We start from the raw sequence: 23634 nt of genomic DNA on the forward strand, positions 1-23634 counted from the left end.
CTATCTCATCTCTCTGGTCTATCGCAGATAGACGGTGACATTTTGCTATTATTTGTAAATATTTTCAACAGTTTTGTCATTTAAAATAATTTTCCTAAAATATAAATAATAGACATATTAACTTGTTTGGAAACCATAAAATATTTAGTTACTAATTTAAATTTATTTTTAAAATTTTTCTTTTTTGTAATTTTTTCAGAAATATCCATTGAAATCGACATTTTATCAATATCTCCATCGAAATTTTCGTAAAGTTAAGATCTTGATATTTTCGTTGACATCGGCATTTTAAACCTTGGTTTATTGTTGATTGTTTTATTAAAAAAATTATAATCTATTAGCATTTTTTTTACTGTAAATTTTGAAAATATATCCACCTATTATATTTTTTTATATGAAAATTATTATTATTATTGTTGAACCAATTTTGATAAAAAAAAAATAATCTTTAGAGACCAAACATAATATTTATGGGAGGTATACAGGCTAAAATTTTATATTTGAAAGTACAAAATTTATAATTGTATAAATTTCAAAGTTCATAGACTAAAATGATATTTTAATCCCAAAAAAAAAAAAAAAAAATCACAAAGGTCCTTGAAGTGAGAGATAGATAGAAGGGCAAATTGATAAGTTCTCCCAATGGGAACCTTTTTTTACTAGTCAAGTTTTCACATTTGGATGGTTTATAATCCAAAGAAAGTAAATGAAAGATTTGAAGTTTTTGTGTGGGCATTTTTCTTTGTTCACAAATGTAAAAGGGTGTTGGTTTTGTTGTGGTTATGGATGAATGAACCAATGGGAATAGATCTAGAATGAGGTGTAGGTGTTGATTTTTGGGTTGTTTTGTAGACATAGATTTGCAAGAAAATAAACCTTTAGTCCAATGTGGGGTAGGCAAAGTCTAGAGGAATATGAAATGGAATTTTGATCAGAAACGTTTTCTTTGAAGAAAAAAACAGAGAGGGAAAAGAAAGAAGCTAGGAAGGAAAAGAGCGAGTAGTGGTTGAAAGATGAATATGCCACGTTAATGGTGTTTTTCTTTTCTTTTCTTTTCTTAGAGAATTACCATAAAAAATCCTTTGATTTAAGGTGTTATAGATACTTAACAATAAATGACGTTTGGAAATAGGATATCTAAGAATGGAAAATGATAGTATTTAGTTGTACATGAAAAATGCTATAAGAAATTCATGAACAAATTATATTTGTAATTAATTTATGAAATTAGGCATGAAAATCTTATATTAATTAATTAATTAAATAATAAACACCATTAAATAGTTTTAATTATAAATATTTAAAAATGGAGTAATTTGTAACTAAAGTTAAACAATTAATATATTTAATAAACGTCATATTAATTATAATCTAATGCCTAATTATTTTTATGATTAATTAAGTTCAACCTTAATAATTTTAATTTTAATTAAATAATATAGAAAAATATATTTTAATAAATAATATATTATATAAAATGTGAAAAAATGAGATTAAAATATTATATATTAATAAAGGATATAAAAAAAGTTTTTATAAATAGAATGAATGAAGTAATAAAAATTATAAATAATTATTGATAATCATATATTCATAATCTCAATACCAATAAATAATTGCTTCATTGTTAAGATCAAATTAAAACTACTTCCAATAAATAATTGCTTGTTTGTTAAAACATAATAAGAAAGCAACCGATTATTATTATTAAAAAATGAATTTTTGTACTAAGTAAATTTAACTGATCTTATGTTATTAATAAAATGTATTTAATATATTGTTAGTTAATTAATTAATAATTTTATGTAGAAAAATAATTGTATCCATTTAATAAATTTTTATGGTAAAAATAAGTTAAGTAAATATTTTAATAGGTTAATATTGGTTTATTAAAATAAATATTTATATTAATTTAATTAATTAATTAACTATATTCAAAATAAAATTAATTATATATAAAATGAAAACGGATAGAAATGCAAAAAGAGAGAATCCACCGTTTTGGAAGTGAAAAGAAAATCCAATCATTGTCTATGGAAAATGAGATTCTTGAGAATAACTTATTCCTAGACAAAGAGTTAAAAATCGTGAAAGAAACATGAGATTTAGTGTTTATATCCATTTTCATATAGAAAACTCTCCAACTAAATGATGACCTAATCCGGTCTTCTTTTTTTTTTTTTTTTTTTTTTTTCAGGTACATTTGGGCATATTTGGTGTCGAAATCCCCAAGAAGTTCTAAAGATATATATCGGCCTTCAAACAAAATTTTCAAGATTTTTTTTGAACTTTTGAATACGGATTTCGGGGTATATTTCCGATTGTAACCTCCTTCTTCAACCCATGAGTATAGATTTAAAACCATGAGTTCTGTTGATCTGTAAATTGCAGATCTGTATTTGGCATATTATTGTTGCTCCATTCTATATTTTTTTAGGCCTCATGTTAAAATTTCTAAAAGATCTATATTGTCCTTCAAACCAATTTTTTCAAGATTTTTTTTTGAACTTCTAAATCCGGATTTCATTGTTTATTTTCGATTGTAACTTCCATTTTCGACCCAGAATATTGAGCTCATCAGTTATGTTTTAAAAAAAAAAACAATAATAATAAGAAAAAAAATAAAAAAATAAAAAACTAAAAGTCGCCCATTCTGACATACAAGTTTGATAATGATTTCATATATCAGTTATTTTATGTATTGTAAGTTGTTACTAGTTTTAAAATATAGAGTCTAGAAATATGTATATATGTATTATAGTGTGTAGAAACTGGTTTATGGATGATAGGCAACTTGTAATGAACTGAATAATTGGAGGTATTGCTTATGTTTAGTGGGAACATACAGTATATAAGGATCTTATCTACTGATGTTTATATGTTATATGTGATACAAATGGATCAGAAACAGTTTAACACATGGCTCGTGTAGAAAGCTTTCTGGGCATCATAGTAATAGGTGCAGAAGCTAACAATTTCTTGGTTCTTCAAGTAGAGCAATTCCATCCAATCACTTCTACAAAATTTTGATGTATGACGTTTAAAAACTGTCACAATTAAAATTCGTGACTGTTATTTTCTGTCATGGATTCTTTGTAAAAGTGTGAGCATCAATGATAGTTTTTAAAAAATATCATGATTCAATTTTTAGTGACAATAAATAATTGTTAGCAATGAACAATTATTGACCATGATAAACCGTCATTGTCAAGTTAACTCTGTCATGCTATCATTGTCATCAATTCACTCAAAATTAGCTAATTGTTATAGCGTTATGGATATTGACCATAGTTATAAAATGTCAAAAAAGAATATATAATAACTTTTTTCCTGTCAAGAATATCTTAACCATAATTATTTATTGTCATGAATATTTAAACCTTGACAAATATTTTATATTGTCAATAACATACATGTCTTGATAGTTTGTTATTCTTTGAACCTTGTCATTTAACACATGAATTTCATCAACTAAAATTGTTTTTAACACAACATTGATACAAACATGAATAAGAACTTTTATATATAAGAATAAAATTAGTAACTTTTTACCAAAAAAAAAAAAAAAAAAAGAAACTAAATAAAAACTAACTAATAACCAAACTTTTGCAAAATTCTTACAAAGAAACTAAATACAATGTATTGCCAACGAGTAACCACATTACAACAAATTTTATATTAACCAAATGTCAATCACTTGCTTGATAGCTTCACCACTTCAATACATTCTTACAATACCCTAGTAAAAACACAACATTAAGCCTTAATTCAATAATGTGAATCAATCCCAAACAACAATAGAGAGTTCCTAAGGGTTATAAACTAAGTTCAACATTTAGAAAGAGTTCAAAATGATCTAAGTAAAGCTCCAACATAAAAAATTGATAAAATAGTCTTAAAACTTAATTCAAACACTATGAAGTTTGAATCAATCCCGAACTATATGGAGATAGTAAGAGTTGAATAACATACCATATTTTCACCGTGAATGAAATTTTCATGACCATCAACCCTGAAATCATATAATAAAGAATACTTGTGTTGAGAAACTTAACACAAAAAGCCAAGTTTCATATGTTAGTATTTAAAGGAAGTGAAACAATACAAAGAATAAGTATATAACATGGTGCAAAAGTAGTCTCATTTATTAACATTACACTAATGACAAACCTTGCCAACTTGAAACTTTTTAAATCCAAGCTCTTAATAGAGCAAACATAAGAATATGTAAACACCCCACGTATTTAACCTACACAACAGCGAAGATTTTCTTACTTACTATCACAAAGATAAAACGAGAACTATCAAGTTAAGTGCATTTAACGTACTTAAATGTTATAGTTGGAAATACAATCACTAGTCCACTGTGGTTGTTTAAAGGCAAAAGTCCCTGCGAGAGTTGGTAACCATTAAATTGGAATGGATATAAAATTGTTATGCAACCAAGAAAAATTAAAATAGTCGTCTCCAATCGACACAAATACCTGCATATAATGAACAACTATACAAAAACCACAAAATGAAAAACATGTACATGGCGTCCTAATGAACAACTATAAAATTCACATCTCACAAGCATAGAAGAATTGTCTCCAATTGAATTAGGAAAAAATAATAAATTGAATGATTCTCGCATATGAGATATCAATAATTGGAAGAAGTTTTAGTAGGAATGAATATGATGGCCTAGAATGTCATCAATGAGCCGACAAAAAGCCTAGTATTCAAAGATGATATTGGCTAGATTTCAATTTACAAATATGAGTATCTATAACACTCAACAGTTTTCCACACCAATTAGACAAAGTATAGACCGAAACTTTTGCTTCCTAAGCTCAATTTATATAGAAACTGTGTTATCAATGTACTGGAAACACCTTGCTAACACTACAAGGAACATGAATCAAATATGTAACACCCCACTAACACTACAAGGAATATGAATCAAATATGTAACTGGTCCCAACATTCTCCTGCGTCCTCTGAATTCCCAGGAGGTCATCCAACATAGAATTGCTCCAAGCTAAGGATGCTTAACTTGGAGTTCTTGTGATTGAGCCACCAAAAAGGAAGATGCACCTTATTGGTATAAGTAGTAACTTTCAATTCTTTTAAGCCTTTCTTAACCATACTTTCATGTCTTCATGGTCCCTCTCATTCGGATGTGATATCGGTTCATTCATGTACCTCTCCTGAATTCGGGTTGTTACAAAATAAAAGTAGCCAAATATGCTTCAATGCATTATGAAAATGTGGCTTAACAAATTTTTAGGTCTAGTGAAAGATTGGTTCAAATGATACATTGATAGGATAAAATCTTGAAAATGACAACACTCAAAATTAAAAGGATAATTGGAGATCGGAGAAATCAAAGCATCAACAACTATTGACAAAGTGTTCTTATGTGTGTGTGTATATATATATAAGAACACACATTTCTTATATATTGCTCAGCAAACAAATCCATATAGAAATACTAAAGGAAAAGTATTAGAAATGGCTAAATGTTGATGCATTCACCTCAAACAATGCCTTCAAAACCCACAAAAACACCAACATTAGCACCCCATTATCAAAAAATCCCACTTGGAAAAATAATTACTGGTACACAATAGACACAATAGACCAACAACAATGTAGGAAAAAGGTCAATGATTAAGCTTATTTACAAGCTAAATAAACTTTTTACGGATTTAGTAATGATGGATTAGAGAAGAACCAATTTCACACCCATCCCAGCTCGCCTTGAGACTTTTCTTGAAAACATTCTCAACATGAGCGGTATTTTAGAATTAACTTTTTCTTGTTACGAGAGAAAACCAACTTTCATTGAGAAGCCCTAGACAAATAGATTAGGGAAATACAAAGAGAGAATTCATCACTATTGGCACATTCAGTCGGACATCTCTACCTCTCATCTCTCTCTCAGCATCCAAACAAGACAAATGGCACCAAAGAAGATAGCATCCAGAGCTTCCTCCACAAACCGCTCTTACATGGGACCTGTCACCCACAGTCACTCAAGAGAAGTCACGTAGGAGCAAGAGCAAAGCTCCCTCATCACACACAATATTTTGAGGCAAATGACGGAGTCCCTACGACGCAGGGTTGTCATCAAGGAGAACCCCCTGTTTGATAACTCTACTTCCACTTCTAGCAAGCCGAAAAGGGATTTGCAGCCAGATGTGATTTATGTCATGATGGCAGATGTGACGGATGAAGCAGCTATGGCAGAGATGGAAAGGAAGATCAACTTTCTGATGAAAGCCGTCGAGGAGCGAGACCATGAGTGCCTTGAGAGAACAAATGCATTCTCGAGAGGCTGCTGAATCAAGCCAAGCACCTACGGTTAAAGCAACTGACAAAGGGAAGATCATGTTGCAAGAAAATCAGCTGCAACAGTCAGCTTCAGTGGCCTCTTTGTCGGTACAACAATTGCAATACATGACCGTGACCTCCATAAGGGCACACTATGGAGGCTCGACTCAAACTTCCTTCATATATTCAAAGCTATACACCCAGAGGATTGAAAACTTGAGAGCAATCAATGGAAAGGGCAACCCAAAGCAACACATCGCCCACTTCGTAGAAACATGCGAGAATGCAGGATCAAAGGGAGATTTGCTAGTCAAGCAGTTCGTTAGAATCCTCAAAAGAAACGGTTTTGATTGGTACATTGACTTAGAACCTGAGGTGATCGACATCTGGGAGCAACTTGAAAGAGAATTCTTGAATCGCTTCTACAGCACTAGACACACTATCAGCATGATGGAGTTCACAAATGTCAAGCAATGAAAAGGGGAGACGATCATTGACTACATCAATCGATGGAGGGCTCTGAGTCTGGACTGCAAAAATCGACTCAGCGAATTATCTACTGTGGAAATGTGCACGCATGGTATGCATTGGGGACCCTCTATATCCTGCAGGGAATAAAAACCCATACCTTTGAAGAATTGGCGACTCGCGCCCACGACATGGAGCTAAGTATCGGCAACAAGGGAATGAAGGATTTCCTAATCCACGAATCGATGAAAGACAAGAAGGAAGTAAAGGGCGCCAAGAAGATTGTGAAAGGTGCCACGAAGGAATGAATGGTCGTTAATATGATCCCGTTGAAGTTTTCCTCGAAAGGGAAAGAGAAGAAGATGGAAAAGAAAGACGAAGGAGGCGAAAGATGTCGCCTAACTCTGAAGGAGCGGCAGGAAAAAGTCTATCTATTCCCTGACTCTGACGTTGCGGATATGTTTGAGCAACTGCTAGAGAACCACCTTATCCAGCTATCGGAATGTAAACGACCGAAACAAGCCGACAAAGTGGACGATCCCAATTACTGCAAGTATCACAGGGTTGTTAGCCACCCAATTGAAAAATATTTTATATTGAAGAAGTTGATCCTCAAGTTGGCTTGTGAGAGAAAAATAGAGCTGGATCTAGACAAGATGGTCCAAACTAATCATGTTACAGTGATGATAACTCCAAGCATGTTTGCACGAATCATATGTTATGAAGAAAGTGAGAGTTTGGTCCAGTTTGGGACCTTCGAACCTGTGGTTGTGCAGTTTCAGCGGGAGGTCCAAGCCACAAATCCTCAAAATAGAGGAGAGCGCATTGATAATGATGATAACGAAGGTTGGATCCTTGTGACACACTATAAGAAGAAAGGATTGAACTCTACCCAAAAAGAGTCACACTTTTATCGAAGTTATAGGAGAGGGAGCAAGACACAAAAAAAGGAAGGGCAGAAAGAAGGCCTGGAGGTCCAAGGCTGTTGACGAAAGAGACGAGGACGTTCCTTGTCCTAGGCGACAAGTGACGTTGGTAGATGTCCTCCCAAAGAACTTCTGTGATTGGGGTTCAGAAGAGACGCTAAAGGCTGCTACATGTCATGTTGTCAGCATCGTGGAAGAAGACGATACCCTTCCAAGCCCATTAAAATTGACAGAAGAGCCAAAGGGCTTATCGTCATTTAGCATAAACGACCTGCTCTCACTCTCACAAGAAACAAAGATGACCCTCATTGAGGCATTGTTGGAATCCAACGCATTTGATGCACCGACCTCTACAGCATGTACGTATGCCTCATGTTGTATCCATAGGCTTCTCAGACAAAGATCTGTTTCTGGAATCTAAATTGCATAATAGGCTTTTGTACGTCTTTGGATACATTCGAGAACCGAGAGTGGGTCGAATCCTCATCGTTAACGAATCCACCGTCATTATAATGCCTAAGACGATTATGAAACAACTGGGCACACTCATGGAAGAGTACCAAACAACAAATTAGTGATTCAGAGTTTCAATCAAGGTAGTCAAAGGGTGATAGGCATGATACATTTAGACCTTCTCATTGGCGATCTAAAGGCTGATGCTCTGCTTCATGTGATAGACTCAAAGACCACCTACAAGCTGCTATTGAGGCACCCTTGGATTCACGAGAATGGTATGATTACGTGAACACTGCATCAGTGTTTCAAGTTCTACCAGGATGGGATTAAGAAAGTTGAAGCAAACTCTAATCCATTTTCTAAGGTTGAATCTCACTTCGCAAATGCGATGTTTTACCTAAAGAGCAATAATTCTGGTGAAATAATGCCCGTAGAGACCTCACTGACAAAGAAAGCAAGTGAATCCTGCTCAAGGTCGCCAGTATCGCCAGTAGGCACAGAGAAAGGAATGAGTAGCAAGGTACAAGCCTCTAGCCCAAAAGAGAGTGGGACATCCCCCAGTGTTGAAGAGACACCTGATGTGAGGGATGAAAAATCCTCAAAGCCATCGATTCTTCGATATGTCTCTTTATTAAGATGGAAGAAGGGTGAGTCACCTTTTACGAAATGCTCAAAAGGTTTTTAGGTTGGCGACATAGAGATTCTAAATGAGAGTTTCGTTACACCTCTCACGTCAAGAACAAAGTAGGAAGTCCACAAGCGGGAGGCGAAAGTGACGGAGTTAAATCTGTCTGAGAAGCGAACTCAAGACAAATTTTATCCCAAGGTTTATAAGCTGTAGACGAAAGTGGGTTATGACTTCACAACTCACATTGAGTTCAAGAGCTTGAAGATTTATGAGCAACCCAGACACTCGTTGACCCAAAAGAAGCTTTTGCTCGAGGGACACGCTATACCTATGTCGAGGGCGGGACTCAGATATGAATCATCAGAGCCGGTTCGCATAATTAGAAAAGCGAAGAGAAAAGTGGCCAACATCAATCATATCATTACAGAAGAAGTCGATGATATAGGGGAAAGGGAGGGCAAAGATTAAAGAGCCTCAGCCTTCGATCGTATCAGGCCGCCTGCCACACGTGCTTTGATCTTCGAGAGATTGAGCATGACGAAAGCAAAAAGGGGAAGTCTACATACGATTCTCGAAGCTACTCGACGCTCAGTCTTTCGAAGGTTGACTCTGCCGAATGAAAGAAAAGAGGAAATCATTTGTTGGCCGTCGGTGGTGGCGCGACCTTCAGCCTTCGAGAGACAGCTTCTCTTTGGAAGAGAGGACTTAGTCATAGTAGAACTATGATTTATATTCATTAGACGGATTAGTGGTACTTAAGGAATTAGATGTAACTACAGGGGCATAACGGTTATTGGCCCAACTATTTACGAGTGATCTATGAAGAGTTATCGCACTGTTGATTGGTTGATATGGACACAAAATATATTTGTAGTAAGGAGAGGGCAGCTGACGGTCTTTAGTGGAGTGCCTAAAAGTTAACGGATGGTGGATCCCGTGACTAAAAAGTTTAGACAGTTATTCACGTACTATTGGAGCTTCAAGCTATAGGTTCATAAGGTCCCCTTGGTAGCTCAATGGATTCAAGTTGAGAATCAGTTCTTGGGGTTAATTTGAAATGTTCAAATTGACAAGAGGAAATTCGATTATATATGATATGATCGGTGTGATGTATGAGATACATCAAGTAGAGGATTAATGTAAATGAGATTTACATTAAGTACCATGAAATAGAAAAAGACCTATGGTTTATATGTTTCATGAAATGAAATATTAAAACTATAGGTTATAAATATAATATAGTAAGTTGGTTATCATATATATTTATAATAATATTAATTATTGGATAATTATATCTTTTTCTCTAATAACCAATTGAGTGGGAGGTTATTGGTAGTTTCATGGTAATCGTGAGATAAAAGGAAAAATGTTTTCCGAAATTTAGTAGATTTGAGAAAGAGTTTCTATTCTTGAAATAACTCACGAAATTGTTGTCAAATGAATAGGATTCACTAAACGATAGCTGAAGAAAGACTAAACAATCGTTGAGTGACACTACACGATAGTTTACTTAGTTGGTCGTCTTCTAATTGATCGCGAGGCTTTTGCTATATGATAGCTTTCCGTCTTCTAACAATTGGGCATTCATCTAACCGATAGACTTTTTTCATCTCCCACTTGCTCAATCGTTTACACGATTGTTATACCTTCGGTCTCTTCTCTAGCAAGTCCACACAGAGCCCACACTTCCGGATTCTCACACTGAGAATACCAAACCATTGTGGTGGTTTCTTACTCAACTCAGCTAAGCAAAGGTTTTTGGAGGCCGTTCGTTGTGTTCGCGGTGTTCGTGTGGTGGTTGCTGATTGATCGTGCGGTGTTGCGATCGCTGTGTTCGAGCGTTTGTGTGTTACAGTCTTGGAGATTGAACGAGCGTTCGTGATCGAGGGAGTTCGAAGATGAGTCTTCAAAGGTATGTATAATCTTTCCCTTGATTATCTGGTAAAACATGCTGTAATTTCGTATTGTGCATGACTGGTTAGTTTCTGTTTCTTGACTGTAATTGTTAGTGTTCAATTTCGAATGGAATTTGGAACAATCATTCCGCTGCTCATGGAAATTCTCATGTCTGATTTCCTTCAAGTAGTCCACCATCCCGTGATTAAACAAGGGTATCGACTCGTTAAGCAGGCTTAACGACGCTTTTGGCCGGAATTTATCCTCTAAATTGAGGTTGAAGTCAATAAGCTGATTGAAGTTGGGTTCGTCCGCAAAATCAAATACCCAACGTGGATAGCCAACATTGTCCCGGTTAGAAAAAAGAATGAATAGCTTCATGCCTGCATGGACTTTCACGACCTAAACAGCATATGCCTGAAAGACAATTTTTTGGGGCCTATCATAGAGATCATGTTCGATGCGACAATGGGACATGAGGCCTTATACTTCATGGTAGGATCATCCGGGTATAACCAGATACGAATGGCCCTTACAGACGAGGAAATGTCGACATTTTAAACCCCAAAAGGGATATATTGCTACAAGTTGATGCCTTTTGGGTTAAAGAACATTGGCGCTACTTATCAACGTGCCATGCAGAAGGTATTGAATGATATGTTGCACAAACACGTGGAATGCTATGTGGATGAACTTGTGGTCAAGACCAAGCAACGATAGGACCACTTGAAAGATCTAAGAATCGTGTTAGATCACCTGTGAAAGTACCAATTAAAGATGAACCTCTTAGAATGCACGTTTGGCGTTACTTCAGGAAAGTTTCTGGCTTCATTATGAGACATCGAGGGATAGAGATAGATTAATCCAAGATCGATGCCATCCAGAAGATTTCAAGACCAAGGGATCTACATGAGTTGAGAAGTTTGCAAGGACGTCTGGCCTACATTGGGAGACGTATTTCTAACTTGGTAGAGTAGTGTCAATTTCAGAGGATAATGAAAAAAGGAGAAAATTTTGCATGGGATGAGAGTAATCAATCCAGAGATCATTTCGATTCCATTAGTAATGAGGATTCGGAATATCATACATTGATCAATCAAAGAGAGATTCAACAACTAAAAGAAAGATCGATTCTTTGGGATCTTTTCTTTCTTCAAACGGAACGAACAGAGATTGAATCAGACCGATTCCCTAAATGCTTTTCTGGATATTCCTCAATGTCCTGGCTATTCACGAAACGTGACCTGCAAAAATGCCTTCGATAGCATAAAGAGGTACCTGATCATTCCTTCTATCTTAGGAGCCCTAGTAGTGGGCAAGCCGTTGATACTGTACATCGCAGCGTAAGAAGAAGGAAGGGAAAAGAACGTGCTCTCTACTACTTAGGTTGGACCCTAAACGGAGCTGAGATCAACTATTCTTCTATTGAGAAGACGGGCCTTGGCTCTTCTTCGCCATAGATAATTCAAAATAGATAACTCATGCAATTTATAAAATTTGTATGGAATTGATATTTATAGAGAACTTAAAAACTTGAACTCTCAAAACCTTCAAATGTGTGCAAATGTTGTAATGAATAGATGGTTTACTAAATTCAATATCTTAAAAATTAAATGGTGTAAAGAACAACTCCAACCACTTTTGTATTATACTAAAGTAGAGACCGACGACTTCAAATGGAATCAAATGCTTTCAAATTCTAAATGATGTGCTAATTTATGGCTGAAGGATACTTTTCTTTATACATTACTTTCAATATAACGGCCAAACATGTCAGAAGACAATAAGATACTTCTTGGATGTGTGTGTTTAAAATCTTCATAATGTCTAATTTGTAGTCAAAGACTAGTAATAATTACAAAAATGAACAGATAAACTTGAAACAGGGCACATGAAAATAAATTGCAGATGCAATGAAAATGAAATCAGGCTTACCAGACGACACAATCGAAGCACAAAGCAAATAGTGGCTAGACTGATCGAACAGAGCACATCGATGGACCAGCGGTGCTACAGACGGTCGATGGCTAGAACGAAAAACCGTCAGGGTGGATCGACGAGCGACGCTGCACAAAACGAACGACGGACGCAACACAAAATGATTGCTAGACGAAAATTGATCGACGGATGAGCTAGACGATCGACACAAATCGATGGCATAAAACGATCGACGGACGAGCTAGACGAAAATCGATGGCTAAACACAAAACAATTGGTACAAATCGATGGCCAGATGCAAAACGATCGGCACAAATCGATGGTTACAAAAATCGACGGTGTGATGGGAGAGAAGACGTGAGGCGAGCGGAAAAAAACTTCGATGGTGCGATGGGAGACAAAACGCGAGGCGAGCGGAAAAAAAGTTCGACAGCACAAGGGACTCTACTTGACGAACTACTAGGGTTTAAAAAATGTTTGATATTTTATTTGAGAAATATTATTAGGCATTTTTTTATTTTACTTGACACGACAAAAATGTCAAGTAAAAAAAACTTCGACGGCACAATGGACCACTTCACGAACGGCTAGGGTTTAAAAAATACCTGATATTTTATTTGAAAAATATTATTAGGAAATTTTTTTTATTTTACTTGACACGAAAAAAATGTTAAGTAAGAGCTTCATATACTTGACACGTGAAACGTGTCAAGTAAGACCTTATATTACATGACACGAAAATTGTGTCAAGTAAAGATTCGTGTGAAAATATTCGAAATATTTCATCAATCTCTGCTTTTTTAACCCTTTTACTTGACATTTTATTGTCCAAAATCACATTACTTGACGTTTTTTTTTTTCCAAAGAAACGTCAAGTAATTAAAATCTACAAGTGTCAAGTAATGTCCATTTTGTAGTGGTGCTAGTTGACATAAATGTGTTTCATTGAAGAGGGATCTAGTGAAAGTTGATCCGTGAGTTCTGAACAGGACATGGCACCCAAGTTCAGAGCATGGGAGATAGTTAGAGAAGGGGTTCAGGACCCTCAAGTGCAGCCCCCACAGGCCAGGACCCTCCTCCGCCAGGGGTGTAGGGAGAGGGAGTTAATAGAAGTCAGAATGTCCCAACAACATGCAAGACCTGTCCCTTGAGGCTAAATACTTGAGGGATTTTAGAAAGTTTGACCTCCGCCCCTTTGATGGATCGTTGAGGGATCATACAAAGGCAGAGATGTGGTTTTCCTCGATTCTATATGAGGTGTCCAGAAGAGTACAAGCTTTGATGTGTAGTTTTTACGCTGACAGACAATGTAGAAATATGGTGGTGTTTAGTAGAGAAAATGATTAACACAAATGGAAGGCTAGCATCGTGGGATCATTTTAAGGAACGTTTTTATGAGAAGTATTTCTCAGCCAACACTCGATACAACAAGCAAGCTGAATTTTTAAGTTTGAAGCAAGGGGTTATGTCTATAGAGGAGTACGAGCAGGAATTTGACAAGCTGTCTCACTTTGCCTTGAAACTGGTAGCCACTGAGGTAGGAAGAAGAGAGAGGATCATTTAGGGTCTGAGAAGTGGGTTGCGAGGTATGGTGCATGCCTTAGACCTCAAGACGTATGCTACGACACTGTAGGTCGTCATGAGGATTGATGCTGACTCCCAAGAGGGAGAAAAATACAGGAAGTCATTCAGAATTGGGGCCTCTGTGGGGCAGAAAGGAATGTAGACCAGAAGACTTCTGAGCCTCAACAAAAGAGTTGGAACAAAAATAGAACTCCACGACATTTGGGGCAGCAAGGTCTCCATCCCGCATCTATTAAAGAAGAAAAATCGGCCTGTAACTCCTGCGGAAAGTGTCACTGGGGTCGTTGCTTAGCTGATGTAGGGGTGTGTTATCGTTGTGGACAGGAAGGGCATATGGTATATGGGTGCCCTAGTAGGAGAACTACAGATGGTAGGGACCAACCGTTAGGTCCAGACCAGGTCGATTTAAGTGGACAACAACAGCGGAATAGGAACAGTGCCACAACTTGAATGAGATGGAGAAGTTAGACACTGTGGTGAAAGTTAAAGTTACATTCTAGATCTTGACACTCTAATGTTGCTTGAGACTATGTTTGCTTGTCTTCTTTTGTATGCTTAGTTAGTATAAGAGACCATGTATGTTCTGTTATCCCTATGCAAAGTATTATTTTGGTATGGAGAAAAGAGGGGGGCATGACAGGTTCACTGGCGTAATCAAGGATGGTTGTAACCTTAGTAGTTTGGTCATTAAGATTTAAAGTTATTTAGTCATAGATTGGATGAGAGGTGAGCCTTTGCATAAAAGGTTTTTTAGAAATGAACTTTCGAGGATGAAAGTTCTTTAAGAGGGGAAGAATGTAACGCCCCGAATTTTTCATAATTAAAATTTTGTATTTTTGTAAAATTTGAAGACAATTTTGTTAATCTTGAAATTCAATTTTGTTTAAAGGAAAGATTTGGATTTATGTCGCAATTAATTTAATTTTAAGTAAGTAAATTTTTATATACATATTTTTTAAATTTATAATTTGGTGAATGTGATTGGTTTGATTTTCAATTTATGATTTGAAGATGAGGAGAAAAAAGTTTTAGATATATATATATATATATATATATATATTTGTGTATTTAAGGAATAGAATAAAATTAAATGAAATGATACAATAAAATAAAATAATAATAATATATATTTTTTTATAAAACCTCTCTTTTCTTTCCCTCTCGCACGCAATTTGAAACCTTCCCCACCCTCCCAAAAAAAAAACTTTTCCTCCTCACGTGAACACTCTTCTCTAGCCCTAAATCGTCGCTGCTTCTCCGCGTGACCCAATCCATGACCGTTGCTTCGACAATTTTCTCCAGCCATTCGCACCGCTAGGTCAGATGAGCTTAGTCGTGCATTGCTTCTCAGACTAGCCAGTTGCGAGGTGGCCTTGACCGAGTCTCCTTCATCGTCACCGCTTCGCTTATGCACGTCGTCGCTCTTCTGTCCCATCATCCAGCCTCGTCCACACTCGCAGGCGCGTATCGCCCAGCCTTGACCCACACGCCGCTCATCTGTCGAGCTTGTAGACCCACACGTCGCGGTTGTTACCGTCGTCGAGCTGCCATTATGGGTCTGCCATGTGGGTTGTCTTTCGCCACTACTCTCGTTGGATTCTTGAGATTTTTTGTAAGTTAATAGGTATTTTTATGAGTTTTCTTAAAGTAGCTTGAATGCCATCAAGTTTTGACATAGATTTATGGTTACCAATTAAAAATTTGGTCCAATCGATTAACTCATGATGCTGGAATTTTAGATTCAAGGTTTGGAGAATGTTGGCTTGTTGATCATCGGTGTTAAGGACCATAAAGGTGAATTTGGTGAGAATCAGATTCTAGAATCATTTAGGGCCTTGATGTAATCATTATAATGTGGATTTTTAATGTCTATTATTGAATGTGCAAAGGATTAAATTATTGTTCGAAGCTTTGGAGTGGGTTTACATCAAGCCACTATTTGGTTAAATGGTTTGGAGACATTTTAAATTGAATTTGTGTTTTGGGATTAAATTTTCGTGTTGAAGTAATTTTTTGTTTACGCATAGGGTTTGATTCAAGAACTAGCATTGGCGAGGACGGATCGATTTGTTAGTTATTTGAACTTGTAATTTGAAGTAAGTAGTCTTACTACAGGAACCACCTTTGTGCCAGACGATAAACTGTAGATTTAATATTGAGGATCCTGCAACTATTTACGAGGATAATTTTGATTGTTCTGAGGTTGAATGGACTGTTTAGGAAGGATATATGAGCATGTGGTAATATATCTAAATATGATGATGTACAAGCTTGATTTAGGAGATTATGAGTTATATTAAAAGGGTGATTGAGCATGACCCTTAAATTATGAGTTAAGTGGCACTCCTAATGGAATGTCTTAAAGTTAGATGAGGGTTAGACATTTATTGATTTATATGGTTATGTGATTTATTATGAGAATGTGTAGACCGTACGATATATTATGAAATCTCGAATACTTGATTGTTTACATAGTTTAGTGCATGAAAGTGATGTACTAGAGTGGATCCAATAACACTAGATTAATTATGTATGTTGAGGTTAATTAATATGACCTTCATGAGGGGATTAGATGCAACCACTTTTCCTTTCTGATTATTTGACTACATGAAAGTGATGCATGTTCGAGGTCACTAGTACATGAAAGAGATGTACTAGGGCTGGTGTGGTATGAAAGTTATACATACCTAGAGGGTATTGGGGGTGTAGGTAAGAGATGCACACTCAGTGGGTTATGTGTATACGAAAGAGGTGTATACATAACCATGTGTACGAAAGAGGTATGCATCCCTACATTCATAGAGAGAATCTGGGGTGTATGAAAAAGGTACATACTCAGTGGGTTATGTTAATACGAAAGAGGTGTATGTATAACCACGCGTATGTAAGAGGTACACATTCAGTTGGTTGTGTGTATACGAAAGAGGTGTATGCATAACCATGTGTACGAAAGAGGTACATGTCTCTACATTCATAGAGAGGACCTGGGGTGTGCGTGAGAGGTACACTCTAAGAGAGAGGAAAAAAAATACGCCATGTAAGAGAAATCTTCAGGGTCCACTAGTAGAGGGTTTCAGTTCATGTTGCATTTATTGGACATAAATGCTTAGACTGACCCCGGTAGTCGGATTACTTACTGAGTATTTTTATACTCACTCTTTCTTATGTTTTTTTTTCAGGTAAGGGTAAGACCATGTCGAGGAATAACAAGCGGAATCCGTGATCGACTGGACCTGTCATATGCTTCTACTCATGTTTTCATGATTTGATGTCTTAAAGTTTCTAGTTTTGATGTTTGGACTTGAAACTTTAATATTTGTATTTCTAAACTTTTCGTGAGGATTTTCTAGTTTGTCTTATGGTTTTAAGGGTATCCTGCTACTTGAATTTCAGTTATTTAGTTTTAATGAAATTATTGGTTTTATATTATTTATTCGGTTTTACTAAGTTATGAAAAGATGTCCATCTAAATTTCATGCATGCATGTCCATAGTAACAACCCATGTTAGAGATCTCAAAAAGTCGGGTCGTAACAATTTGATAGAACGTGAAATTGTATCCCAACTCTTAGCATCTGGTACACCTCAGTGGAATAATGTATCAGAAAGGAGAAATTGAACTCTATTGGACATGGTTTGGACTATGATGAGTTATGCTTCCTTACCTGGCTCGTGTTACGGTTATCTAGTATAGATTGCAGCTTACATTTTGAGTTGCGTTCCATCCAAAAGTGTTACTAGAACAGTCGTAAAGGTAGTCGTTCAAAATTATGGAATAGTCGTAAAGGTAGTTTACTCCATTTCAGGATATAGTGTGCCCAACACATGTGCTTGAGGAAAATCCTAAGAAAGTGGAATCTCGTTCAGAATTGTGACTATTTATAGGTTACCCTAAACGAATGAAAGATGGTTACTTCTACGATCCTAAAGATAATAAAGTGTTTGTGTCAAAAAATGGCATCTTTTTAAAAAATGACCACATAAGGGAGAATAAGCCCCACAGTAAAATAGTGTTAAAGGAACTTTCCAGTGAAACTACTGAACCTCCAACAAGAGTTGTTGAAGAGCCCAATACCTTAACAAAAGTTGTTAAAGTTGGTTCATCTAGTAGGTTAAATCCACCTCAAACGTTGATGGAGCCTTGACGTAGTGGGAGGGTTGCGAACCTGCCAATTCGTTATATGGGTTTAATAGAAACCTTAGCTATCATAGCTGACGAAGATGTTGATGATCTATTGTCTTACAATAAGGCAATGGAGGATGTTGACAAAGATGAATGGACCAAAGCTACGGATCTGAAATGGAGTTTATGTACTTCAGTTCGGTTTGGGGTCTTGTAGATGAATTTGATGGGGTTAAAACTATGGGTTGCAAATGGATCTACAAGAGAAAATGGGATGTTGATGAGAAGGTGAAAACCTTCAAGGCTTGACTTGTGGCAAAGGGTTATACCCAAGTTGAGGGAGTCGACTATGAAGAGACTTTCTCAAATGTTGCCATGTTGAAGTCTATCCGGGTACTTTTGTCAATTATCTCGTATTATGATTATAAGATTTGGCAAATGGACGTTAAGACTGCTTTTCTGAATGGCAATCTTGAGGAGACCATATATATGGAGTAGCCTGAGGGACTCATAAACAAAGGTCAAGAGAAAAAGGTTTGCAGGCTTAATCGGTCTATTTATGGATTCAAACAAGCTTCTCAATCTTGGAATTAAGATTTGATACTACGATCAAATCTTATGGCTTTGATTAGAATATTGATAACCTAGCATTTACAAGAGAATCATCAACAATTTTGTAGCTTTTCTTGTTTTGTATGTAGACGATATCCTACTCATTAAGAATGATGTAGGTCTATCGGTTGAAATTAAAAATTGGCTAGTGACTCAATTCCAAATGAAAGATTAGGGAAAGGCACAATTTTTTCTGGACATTCAGATATTTAGAGATCAAAAGAACAAAATGTTGGCCCTGTCTCAAGCATCGTACATTGATAAAATGCTTGTCAAAATTTTAATGCAGAACTCCAAAAGAGGCTTGCTCCTTTAATGAATTTGACTACTACATGGAAAAGGAAAACATAGAAAATCTGTGAGCTAGTAGCCTAGTGAGTGACTATGCATTACATCATTACGAACATGAAAATACATCGCTCTAGCTCCTAACATCTGTTACCGGTGATCTGTGAATATTCTGCAGTGCTCTCCAAATAAATAATCTCTCCACAACTTCAGAGCCAAAACAACCGCTGCCAGTTCTAGATCATGCGTAGGATAAATGCTCTCTTGCTTTTTAAGTTGACGAGATGCATATACAATCACTTTCCCATCCTGCATCAACATACATCTCAATCCTTGTCGAAACGCATCACAATAAATCTCAAATTCCTTACTTGAAACAGGCAAGGTAAGCACTGGCGGTGATACTAGCCTCTGTTTCAGCTCCTGAAAACTATGCTCACACTCCGACGACCACTCAAACCTCACTCATTTCCTGGTCAGGTTCGTCAATGGAAGAGCTATATTAGAAAAGCCCTCCACAAACCTCCTATAATAACCTGCCAAACGTAGGAAACTGTGTATCTCTGAAACAGTCGTGGATCATTCCCAATTAACTATTGCTTCCGTCTTCTGGGAATGTACACTAATACCATCGTCTGAAACAACATGCCCAAGAAATACAACCCGATCTAACCAAAAATCACATTTACTGAACTTAGCATACAACTACCTTAGCATATAACTGTCTATCTTACAGCGTCTGCAATACTATCCTCAGGTGGGTCATATGATCCTCGCTACTGCCAGAATATACCAATATATCATCAATAAATACTATCACGAACTGGTCCAAGTAAGGATGAAATATCATGTTCATAAAGTCCATGAATACCGTAGGGGCATTTGTCAGTCCAAATGGCATTACTAGAAATTCATAATGTCCATATCTTGTTCTAATTGCGGTTTTAGGAATGTCAGCTTCCTTCACCTTCAATTGATGATAACACGATCTTAAGTCTATCTTTGAAAACACTGTGGCCCCTCTTAGCTGATCAAACAAATCATCAATATGTGGTAACGAATATTTATTCTTAATTGTTACCTTATTCAGCTTCTTGTAGTCGATACACAGTCTAAGTGTACCACCTTTCTTCCTTACAAATAACATCGAAGCTCCCTAAGGCGATACACAAGGTTGAATGTATCCCTTGTCAATAACTTTTGCAACTGAACCTTTAATTCTTTTAACTCAGTTGGCGCCATTCTGTACGGTGCCTGCGATATAGGAGTTGTTCTTAGAATTAAGTCAATAGTGAACTCCACTTCTCTATCGGGTGGCAATCCCAATAATTCCTCAGGAAATACATCCCGGAACTCATTTACAACAGGGACATCTTCTGGGTTTAGTTATTTCCCTTGAGCAATAATTACATGAGCCAAATAGGCCTTACATCCCTTACTTAGCATCTTTCTAGCCTTTACTGCTGATATTAGATTTCCCGTAGTTAATCTTTTGCTTCCTACCTGGATTGCATCCTGGCCATTTGATTTTCTGAACACTACTTCTTTCTTGTAGCAGTCCACTGAGGCATGATATTTACTTAGAAAATCCATCCCTAGGATAACATCAAACTCTAGCAAATCTAAGGGAAGTAAATCAACATAAAACTCCTGACCATTGATCAGCATCTCACAATGTTTATATTATCATATCTCCCATAAGGGTAGAGATATATAGCTCTTAAGGCATAGGCTCAAACAACCTATCTATACTAGATGCAAACATGCTGAATATAAAACATAAGCAGATTGTCCACATAATATGACATTACCAGTCACAGCATCTGAAGACTCCGCTGCCTCCTGGTATGTCATGGCATACACTTGCCCTTGTTGCTAGGGTCAACCTACGACGCCTTTTTGTTTGGTACCACTTGACCCTTCGCCTCGATTTCCAGCGCCCTTTGGTTGGTTAATTTTCTGGGAGGTTGTCTGTTGTGCTGTTGGGGCTTCTCTGTTCACTTGAGGACAGTCTCTCTTGAAATGCCCTACTTGTTCGCATTGGAAACATACCCCTCTGCCACTATAGCATACTCTAATATGCCTCTTGCCACAACTAGGGCACATTGGTTTCCTGTCTATGCTAGCTATTGACTCACCAGATCGTGGCATCTTTGGTCGGCTGATTGCACTGACCGAGGGTCTCGATTTCCTATTCTTGGTTCCCTGCCAACTCGTACCCCTGAATTGGCTTCCACTAGTTTGACTTGCAACTGGGGCTTGGGATCCCCTGTCTTTTGGTCCTACTACAGCCTTACTGCCCCTTTGTAACTGCTCATCATCTGCCAAACTCCGCTCGACTCGTGTCGCCATTTCTACTAACTGGTTAAAGTCTAACCAATTAGTCGTAGATGTCACCAGAGTTCTAATCTCTTTCCTCAAACCTTGCTCAAACTTCCTACATCTATCTCTTTCCTCGGCAATAATCGGCAAAGCATACTGTGATAATTCTATAAATTTCTATTCATATTTTGCCACTTTCATCGTTCCCTGCGTCAGTCTGAGGAACTCATCCCTTTTGCATCTGGAAATGAGCTAGGGTAGTACTTGTCTTCAAAGGCCTTCCAGAACTCAAGCCATAACATCACATTTGTACTAGCTCGTTTGGCGGATATCACCTTCCACCATTTCTCTGCTCCTTTCTGCAGTAAAAATGTGGCTAATCCTACTTTTCTGTCCTTTGGACAGCTCATAACATTGAAACATTTTTCAACTACATCTAGCCATACTCGGCTTCAGCTGGGTCTGCTGTATCTTCGAATTTCACACCCCTAGGGCTTTAAACCTCTCAATGCCATATTTTTTCTCTGGGTCGGCCTGTACTAAGCCTACACTGGCTGCTAACCTCTGCACTATCTGATGGAACACGAGACCTACGCAGTGGAATTAGGACCTAATTACACTCTAATTGCTTCTAAACAAAAGGAAATAAGCATGAAAATTGAAGAGGAAAAACAGTAAATAAAAGTGGATAGCATACAACCTTTGAAGCTCCCAAAACCCACTTTTCCTTGTTGAATCTTGACCCAAACACAGACGGACCACCACTAGAGTTGACCTACTATCCTTTGGACTCAAAACCGGGTTGTGGGATCCAGTGGATGAAGAAAACCGAGAGAGAGAAAAGAGATAGAAAATAAGATGGAATTTGGGTAGGGTTTGGGTTTGTTTTTTCAGCCTAATTTTGAAAACAAAATTTTCAAATTGTCAAAAGTCTTTAATTTAATTTCAAAAGCCCATTTTATAGAAAAAACCATGCAATAATTGCATGAATCAAATCCATAAAAACCTAACACCTATAATCCACTATCTTAGTGGGCTTAATGTCTCCACTATAAGCCAACACCTAGCCTACTATTTTGTTAGTGGAATTATCCAACAAAAGTTTAGTTTTTTCCACTAACTATAGTTAAAGGGCAAAATAGTCATTTGGTCAAAGTCAAACTTTGACCAAAAAGTTAACATTTTGTCTTTTTATGATTTTTTCCGTGTTGACTAATTTTGACCTCCCGAGCATGAATATGCATTCATTTTTTCGAAATTCAAATCATATTTGAATATAAGGTCGGTCAAATTTTGATTTTTCAAAGTCAAAAGTGAACTCTGTGACCTTTTACATCTTTGACTATTTCCATTATTTCCGAGCTTCCGAATATAAACATATTCTTGATATTTAAATCACATTTAAATATTAAAGTTGTATCTCTAAACTGAAAACCCCGACCACTATATCACATATACTTGTCGGTTTCTCTCTCTTCACATAATTCGAACAATTCGAATCATTCAATCATACTGTTCTAAGTTTATTCCATATGAGCTAGTAAGGAAACCTAATGGATCTATAGATCATGGATTCCAACGATCCGAGATTAGCTAGCTAAACTCTTTAGATGGAGCTAATCAACATTCGTTAACTAACGGGTCATTCCACTAGAGTCCCGTAGTTGCACTCCCCTCACTTTAGATATATTTGTGTCCATTTGATATAACGATGATTAGTAAGCTAATCCTTCATAGGTGGTTCGTAATCTTGGCTGGGTCATAAAAACCGTTTTACCCCCGAGACTACATCTTATTCCTTAAGTTCCACTGATCCTCCAATGAACAATTGGTTTAAGGTTCAACCTATAAACTGAATCCCTCTTGGGCCAAGAAGAGGGTGGGGCCCCTTGTTCAAGACCTGAATTCAGTACTAAAGGGAACAACCTATCTACTATCCCTATAACGGGTAGGAGAGAATTTCGTCTTGCACCCAAAGTTCCCAGCTATCCACCCGATCTTACCCCTGAAATGGGAGGCTTATTGGGCCAGCGATGATAAGCTGCCCTTACTTATGCAGATCTATGGATAATTCCG

The 23634-nt window shown here is 36.7% G+C and overlaps 1 long non-coding RNA gene across 1 annotated transcript; it reads right to left on the reverse strand.

Moving 5' to 3' along the window:
- Positions 1-3614: 3614 nt before the first annotated feature.
- On the reverse strand, positions 3615-13078 carry LOC120087920 (uncharacterized). The gene is made up of 5 exons (XR_005484725.2): positions 12628-13078; positions 4329-4390; positions 4171-4249; positions 3973-4012; positions 3615-3739 (listed from the first exon to the last, which is right to left on the reverse strand). It is a non-coding gene; the product is annotated as an uncharacterized LOC120087920 (long non-coding RNA).
- Positions 13079-23634: the final 10556 nt, after the last annotated feature.

The sequence above is a fragment of the Benincasa hispida genome, chromosome 10, assembly GCF_027475165.1.
Source record: "Benincasa hispida cultivar pf3 chromosome 10, pf3_genome.v1.1, whole genome shotgun sequence".
NCBI classification, from domain to species: Eukaryota; Viridiplantae; Streptophyta; class Magnoliopsida; order Cucurbitales; family Cucurbitaceae; genus Benincasa; species Benincasa hispida.